The sequence below is a fragment of the Vulpes lagopus genome, chromosome 15 (genome assembly GCF_018345385.1).
Source record: "Vulpes lagopus strain Blue_001 chromosome 15, ASM1834538v1, whole genome shotgun sequence".
Lineage (NCBI taxonomy): Eukaryota > Metazoa > Chordata > Mammalia > Carnivora > Canidae > Vulpes > Vulpes lagopus.
In genome coordinates, this window is record NC_054838.1 from 22,984,087 (window position 1) to 22,992,912 (window position 8,826).

Sequence of the window (8,826 nt, forward strand, 5' to 3'; positions counted from 1 at the left end):
CTCAAGTCAGACAACCCAAGTTCAAGTCCCAGCTCTGCCACTTACTGGGTGCACAGCCTTAGACAAGTGTGTGACCTTTACCTCTTTCCTGCTCCATAAAATGGGGACAATACTAGGGTTAACCACACAGAGTTGTCATGAGGATTAGAGAGATCGTCTTAGCTCGTTTTTATGGAGACCATACCATGTGTGGGTAACGGTACTAAATAAGGTACAGTCGTTCTCTCCTTTGATGCACAGGACATTTCTGTGAAGCTTTGCTTGTTCATAGCTTCACGTAGCCTACTGGGTACTCAGTAAATATATGTTGAATAATTGAATGGATGAATGTATTCATGAATGTATGAATGGATGAATAGAGATAGGGTTGGTGTTATTGTTCTGCCCATTTTTCAGAAAAGCACACTGAGGCTCGAAGAGACGGCAACTTGCCAGGACCCACACGGAGCTGGGTCTCCTGCCCCGGGCCCTGACACCAGCATGTTCTGATTGACTCAAGGTTTCGGTCTGAGGGGTGGGGTGGGAGGGTGGGAGAGTGGCAGGCCACACCAGGAATGTCCAAGGGGGAGCCATCTCAAACTCTCCCTGCCAGCCACAGACTGCCCCTGCTCCCCAGGCACCAGCCCTGGCAGCCTCTGCCAGCCTCTGCCAGCCTCTGCCCAATGTGGTGCTTGGATGCCACCTTGTGGCTTTTCTGGAAAGTGCAGGCTGCACGAGGGCTTGCCAGGAGGCGTCTGGGTGAAGAAAGCCAGCCCCGCCGCCAGAGAGCCGCCAGTCCACAGATCCCGGGCCAGGCACCCAGCCTGGACATGGACAGGGAAGGACAGTCTGCTCCAAAAGTCTTGCTCAAAGACCAAAGGGCACTCAAAGCAGTGCAGGCACAGGTGGGGGCAGGGGGTGTTCATGTGTCCAACAGGGATCTTGGCCTCTGGGCTTTCTAGAATGCCAGCCCCACATGGCTCCTCTCACACAACACACACACGCAAGAGCCATACAAGAACACTCACCAGACTTCCCACTCTCCACAGCCTGAAGTCTTTGGATCTGTAGTCTGATTTTTTAGGACGAGGGTGTTCATCCCAAAGGACCTTCATAGTAAAGTTCTCCTTCCTTCCTTACGTACATGAGACCCATAGAGGGATGGGCCCAGGCCAGGTGGGCCCAGCACCAAGGCCCCCAGACTGTCAGTCCGGTGGATTCTCAGTTAGGACCCTTTCTCTTACAAATTAAACAGAAAAGCAAATATGGTGATTCAGTCATGGATTCATGCATCCTGGACAGTCTAGAAAGAAACCCCCACCCCACTTCCCATTCCTGCAGAAAGCTGGGGGCTCCTACAGGGCAAGTTCTCTGAGCCTGTTTCTCCATCTGTAAAATGAGTTTAATGATCACTACCTTGCAAAGAGTTGTGAGTTTTAAATGATATCCGGCCTGTACAGCCCAGTGGTGGAACCTGGCCAAGGGCAGGAGCTGGCTAAATGCACCACCCCTTCCTCTAGTGCCTGGCCAGTCAGAGGAGAAGCCAACTGAGGGAGCCTACAGGGGGCTAAAGGCCTCCAGCCACAACTAATAACAGGGCTCTCATGGCTGGGCATGGCCATGATGCCCATGGCTCTTCAAACTCAGGCCCCAGGCTTGGGCAAATCAGGGAAGACCCTTTCAAATCAGGCAGCTGATGCCCAGTCCTCGGGCCCTGACATTTCTTCCTTTGGGCTCAAAGATAAATCCACAGGTGAGTCTGCTAGGAACTATGGGGTACCTGGGGCAGGGACACACCCTTGCAGGAGGCAGGGGGCCAGAGGCCAGCCCAGTTTCAGCCCTGCTGAAAGACCTCTCCTCAGGATCCTCCCTCTAGACAAAGGGAGGGTCCCCAAAGCCTGTGGGGAGGGACCTCTTTCCTCCCTGCATAGTTGATTTGAGAGCTGCCCCACCAGGAAAGGACGTTCCCTCATCAGAGCCAGGGCCTACTGGCCAGCTACCCATGGAAGCTTTCCCCAGCCTCCTCCCCAGATGAAGAGCCAGGGGTGGAGAGGCCAAGGGGTCTGCCTGAGGAGACAGAGACCCATTTTCAGGACTGGACGCAATAATATTGATGGGATGTCACGCCGAGGGAGCAGGGGGTACAAAGTAAGGAGGCCTGCTAGCCTATGTCCCATGCCTGCCTCACATGGGGAGGATCACCCTAACATTCTAGTACTGAGGGGCCTTCTGGCACCCCAGCAACCAAAATGGGCCCAGTAGACACTAGGAGCCAGGGGCAGCTCTAGGCCTGATTCTGCTACCAAGTGGCTGGGAGACAGCTGGCGTCACACCTCAGCTTCTTTGACTATAAAGTGGGTGGTGCCTCCACCTCCCAGGTTGATGAGGAAATCAAATCAGCTGAGATACTTGAAAGAGAGTAAATCTTATATTCAATGTTTCATCACTAATAATAAATAAATAGGCAGGAGGAGACTTTTGGAGGTGGTGATATGTTTATGGCATAGGTTGTGGTGGTGGTTACGTGGGTATATATCATCTCCAAACTCATCAGGTTGTATACAATAAATATGGTGTGTCATCATGCCTCAATAAAGTGGTATTTTTTTAAAAAGGAGCTTCCTAAACTATAATCACATGAAGTTTCTTAGAAACATCAGAAATGATCTAGGAAGGAAAGACCCAGTCCTCCTGCTATGGAAGGAAAAACAGAGGCCCAAGGGCATCTACACCAGAGCCTAGGTCAGACCTCAAACCTCTCAACTTGCTTCTCCACACTGCCTCCCACCTGGCACCAGTGGATGCGGTGGGGAAAGAAAGAGAGGACAGGTTAGGCATTCCAAGGAGCCCTGCCCAGAGTGGATCATGGCCAGAGACCAATCTCAAGGACTTCAGTGAGACTCCTGCACCCAAAAATTCTCCCCATCTACTCCATGTGCCAGGATATCCACTACCCATCCTCGAGGAGCCAACTGGCACCATCACCAGGCTTTTCCTCATCACTGTGTGCTTTGGATCTCATCAGAAAGCACATTTTGAAATAGGGAATCCTGACCACCCTGACTGGGAGAGAAATCTAAGGAGAGTTTAGCACAGCACAGGTCATGAGAGCCAAAGGGGTGAAGGGAGGGGAGACAGTGGACACATGGGCTGCCCCCAAGTCTGGGGAGGAGTGGGAAGCTGTCAGGGAGGTCCCAGGGCAGTTGGGCTGCCCAGAGTGCCCCCCACAGTGGGATGCTACCCGAATCCTGAACCCAAAGACTCCTCACAGTGTAGCAACTCAGATCAGCTAGGACAAGAGCAGTCAGAGAGGTCTTCCTGCAGCAGGTGGTCAAAGCCACCCTTACTGTTCCCCTCTCATTCTATTGAACCATCGTATAGAGGGTGTGGGTTGAATGGTGCCCCCCCCCCAAAAGGTATGTCTAAGCCCTAACCCCTGGAAGTTGTGAATGTGACTTTATTTGGGAAAAGGGTCTTTGCAGATGCTAATTATTTTTTTAAGATTTTTATTTATTTATTCATGAGAGACACAGAGAAAGAGATAGAGAGGCAGAGATAGAGGCAGAGGGAGAAGCAGGCTCCATGCAGGAAGCCCAATATGGGACTCGATCCCAGGACTCCAGGATCACACCCTGGGCCGAGGGCAGACGCTCAACCGCTGAGCCAGCCAGGTGTCCCTGCAGATGCTAATCAAAGAATCTTCATAGGAGATCTTCCTAGATTACCCAGGTTGGCCCTAAATTCAGTAACAAATGTCCTTATAAGAGACAGAAGGGGGATGCCTGGAAGGTGGCTTAACGGTTTAGCGCCTTCCTTCAGCTCAGGGCCTGATCCTGGAGTCACTGGATCAAGTCCCACATCAGGCTCCCTACATGGAGCCTACTTTTTTCTCTGCTTGTGTCTCCCCCACGCCCCCTCTCTGTCTCTCATGAATAAATAAATAAAATCTTTAAAAAAAAAAAAAGGCAAGAGATGGAAGAGAAGGCCACATGAAGGAGGCAGAGACTGGAGTTTTGCAGCATAAGCCAAGGAGCACCTAGCACCACCAGGAGCTGGAAGAGATGAGGAAGGGTTCTCCCCCAGAGCCTTCGGAGAAAACACAGCCCTGCCAATACCTCGATTTCAGGCTTCTAGCTCCAGAACTATGGGAGAATAAATTTGTGTTGTCTTAAGGCACCCAGTTTGTGGTAGTTTGTATGGCAGCCCTAGAAACCATACAGACTTTTAAAAAAAGAAAAGAAAAGAAAACATATAGACTTAAAAACAGCCAGCAAGCAGTTCTCGGAGGTCTGAGCTGGCCACCGTGAGAGCTGACCCAGTGCTGTGTCCAGCAAGAGCCACCATTGTCCTGGGCTTCTGCCTTCAAGCCCGGGTCCCACCCTGAGAGAGGGGCACAGACAAACTGGAGGGAGCCTAGCGAGAAGGACACCTGCTGGGGACCCTGTTGCCAGGGCTGCCCCAGGGGATCCAGGGAGTAGGGGACGGGACAGCCCAAATGAGAAGGGGGGTGCACCTGAGGTATGCCCAGTCTAGTATGAGAACATCTCTTCTCTACACAAACCTCATGCTTGGCCCTGGGGTGTGAGCAGGGTTTGGTGGCTCCTGATGTTACAGGATCTCTGTCCCCTTAGTGCCCATGGCTCTTGGTCACATCACTTTGAAGAATGAAGAGGTAGACCGGACAAAGGGTGGTGGGCACCAAAGAGGTTATTGAGCAATAGTATAAAACTCCCAGAGGGGACGCCTGGGTGGCTCAGTCGGTTAAGGGTCTGCCTTAGGCTCAGATCATGATCCAAGGGTCATGGGATTGAGCCCCACATTGGGTTCCCTGCTCAGCGGGAAGCCTGTTTCTCCCTCTCTGCTGCTCCCCCTGCTTATCCTCTGTGTGTGCGTGTATGTGTGAGCCCAGATGTGCCAAATAAATAAATAAATAAATAAATAAATAAATAAATAAATAAAATCTTAAGAAAAAAGAAATTTTTAATAAAACTCCTGGAGAGGCAGGGGGACCCGAGAGGGTTGTCCTCAGTTTCTAAGTTTAGGGGTTTTCATGAGCTCTTTCGCGGAACTGTCTTAAGCAATCAGGGTGTGCTGAGTCATTCCAATCTGGGCTTTGGTCATGTGTGTGTCTACCTATTAGGTTAATGTCTCTGTGCTGATGGCATTTTTTTGCTGACATCTGGAAGCTTATGTCTTAACTGCCCCTTGCCTGTGATGGTGACAAATGCTTTGTGGTTAACTGTCTTATTTTAGGATGTTTTACGGAAGTCATTTCTGCAAAGGCTGCACAGCTAAATGTTAGTGCCGTCCTGTCTAAGCTGCAGAACAGGATGTCAGTGCTGTTTTATTTTAGCTGTCCTGACTCCATATTTCCTTGTTGGGGCCCTGGCCCTGACTACCTAACTGTTCAACTAACTCCTAACACTGATTGATGCCTCTGAGACCCTCCAACCCTGACAGCCCACCCACCACCTCAACCCACCAGGGCTAGAGCAAGCCCAAGCTAGATGCCCTTACATGGAAGGGAGACTCCTGGACTCCAAACCAGAGTCTTGACTGGTTCCTGCCTTCACCCCCACACCCAAGGCTTTGGATTCAACCATGCCCACCATCATCACCATTCCTGCCCCTGCTGTCAAGCCTCACCTTAGCCATCTCAGGCCCTCCTTCTCTCTGCCTCTGGCTGGTGCAAATGTCCCTTCGTCCACAAAGCCTTCCCTGACCCCACTGCTCTGGGCCTGGTGGGGGAAAATCTGCCCAGAGCAGTAGTGAGTTAGGGGTGAGGTGGACAGAGCAAGTTTGCCACAGATCTACTGAGCTGGAGTAAGCCCCCAAAAGTCTCTGACTCTGGGTAACCCACCTCTGAAGTGGGGTGATCACATCCTCACTTTAACAAGGCCTCCCACAACCTCATTCTCCTGCTTCCCATTCTTCCCTTTCTCTTTTAAACATCACATAAATGTCCCTATTCCTTCAAAAGTCCCCACATAGCAGATGCTCAATAAAAGTTGCACTTCCTTGGAACTCTTCACTCCTCATTCTTGACATGTACAGCCTGCCCCCTGGGCTGACCAACACCCTGCACTTCATGCCCTGACCTGCTATAACAGAGCTCCCCCAGGGTAAGCTGCAGCCTGGGCTTGGGGGAGGAGGTCTGAATTCCTCTGTTTGTGTTGAGTTATACCCCTTTGGTTCCAGAGCACAGACTTTGGGCAGCCCAGATCAGTAGGAAGGGTCTGGCCTGGGCATCAGGAGACCTGGCGGTCCTAGGAAGGTCCTAGGAGATTGAGGAGTTATCATAGGGCCAGACTCCCCAGGGAAGAACGTGGTGTGCATTTAAGTGAACTAAAGGAGCCTCACCGCTTCTCTCCACTACTGCCCGCTGCTGCCCAACTGTGCTTGAGTGAGTATCAGCTCAGGGGGTCACTTAGGATGTCAGTGGGGCTAGGGAAGCAATGGCAGGTGTGGGGGTCAAGCAGGGCAGGCACAGGAGGGAGGGCAACTTGGACTCATACCCCTGGCTGCCATCTCTTTTCTCTGGATGATCACACCATAACCCCATCTGCACCAATGCCCCCTCCTCCCCAGCTCCTGGTCTCTCAGAAGGAAATCCTCTTTAAGCCTAACCTACATTCCTCCTTTTTGAACTGAGCTCCATCAGTGGTGGGAAATCTCCAAGAGCTTTGTTAATCCTCTCTTTCCCACTCTCCCATCTTGCTTTTCTTATAGTTTTCTTCCATGGGAATTTGGCCAAGTCCAGTGTCTCCCTAGAGATGTGGTAACAGTAAGCAGGACCCTAACTTTGGAGTTCTGATCTCACCCTCACCAATTCTCAGCTTCCATCATTAGACTCAAATCAAACGTCCTCTGCTCTAAGGAGCCTTTCCTGTGCCCAGAGGTTGAATTAGAGGTCTCCCCTGAACTCCTGTAGCACTCTGGGTCTTCCCATTGGAAGCAGTGCGGGCACTGAAGCCCAGGTAATGCACCCATAGAACCCCCAGTGCCTAGCAGAGTGTGTGGTTAAAAAAAAAATCTATCTCAAATGAACAAGCAACATTGATTAATATTAGAAACAAGAGTTCTAACAAAACTGAGGACAAATAAGTATACTTTTTCTTATCATTATTCTTTAACATTGTCATTGAAGTTCTTTTTTTATGAAATAAGATATATATATATATTTTTTTTTAAAGAGAGAATACAAGTTGGAGCAGGAGGGGAGGGACAAAGGAAAGGGAGACAGAAAGAATCTTTTTAAAAAACTTTTTTAAAGATTTTATTATTTATTTATTTATTTATTTATTTATTTATTTATTTATGAGAGACATAGAGAGAGAGGCAGAGACATAGGCAGAGGGAGAAGCAGGCTCCCTGTGGGAGGACTTGATGCAGGACTTGATCCCAGGAACCTGGGATCACGCCCTGAGCCGAAGGCAGAAGCTCAACCCCTGAGCCACCCAGGCATCCCCAGAGAGAGAGAATCTTAAGCAGGTTTCACACTCAACATACAGCCCAACATGGGGCTCAGCCCAGGGCTTGATCTCACTAACCTGAGATCATGACCTGAGTTTAAAGCAAAAGTTGGACACTCAACTGACTGAACCACCCAGGCATCCCTGAAATAAGATATAAACAGAAATAAAAATCTAGTTTAAGAGGCACATGGGTCACTTAGGTCAGTCAGTTAAGTGTCTCCCTTTGGCTTGGGTCATGATCCCGGGGTCCCGGGGTTAAGCTCCTCAGTGGGCTCCCTGCTTGGCAGGGAGTCTGTTTCTCCCTCTCCTTGACACTCTTCCTGCTTGTGTTCTCTCTCTCTGTGTCAAATAAATAGATTTTTTTTAATCTAGTTTTAAAAAAAAAGAGAGAATAATTCTCCTTTGAATATCCGATAAAATCAATTGAAAAAGTTTTCAGGGGGATCCCTGGGTGGCTCAGCGGTTTGGCGCCTGCCTTTGGCCCAGGGCGCGATCCTGGAGTCCCAGGATCGAGTCCCATATCGGGCTCCCAGCATGGAGCCTGCTTCTCCCTCCTCCTATGTCTCTGTCTCTGTCTCTCTATCATAAATAAATAAATAAATCTTTAAAAAAAAAAAAAAGAAAAAGTTTTCAGTTAATAAGGAGAATTTTTAAAGTATAATAAAACATATAAGATAAATGTACAAAATCAATAACTTTCTATATAAAATTTTTGCCAATTCAAAAATATAATAGAAAATTATCATATTCTCAATGGTAACTAGTAGCAAAACACCTACAATGAACTTAATAAGAAATGAAGGAGACCTATTAATTACTCAACAAATACTGAGTATCTGCTATGTGTTCTGTATCTGGTGCCTGGAATACAAATGTGAATGAGTGGATAGAGTGACTCCTACTGTGAACCTATACTAATAAAACTAAGAAACTGGGCAGATCGGGTGGCTCAGCGGTTTAGCGCCGCCTTCAGCCCAGGGTGTGGTCCTGGAGCCCCCACCACGTTGGGCTCCTTGCATGGAGCCTGCTTCTCCCTCTGCCTGTGTCTTGGCCTCTCTCTCTCCCTCTCTCTCTCTGTGTCTCTCATGAATAAATAAATAAAATATTTTTTAAAAAACTAAGAAACTGCTAAGAAATATAAATCAAAACTTTTTTTCAGACACCATACTTTGATACTGAATGGAAAGATTGAATGTTGTCAAGACATCAACCTTCCACAGAATAATTTATAGAACTAGGGAAATCTCAATTTTTAAAAATCACAAAAGGATTGTTTTTGAGAATTGGCAAAATGATTCTAAAGTTTGGAAGAAGGCAGCCCTGGTGACGCAGCAGTTTAGTGCCACCTGCAGCCCAGGGTGTGGTCCTGGCG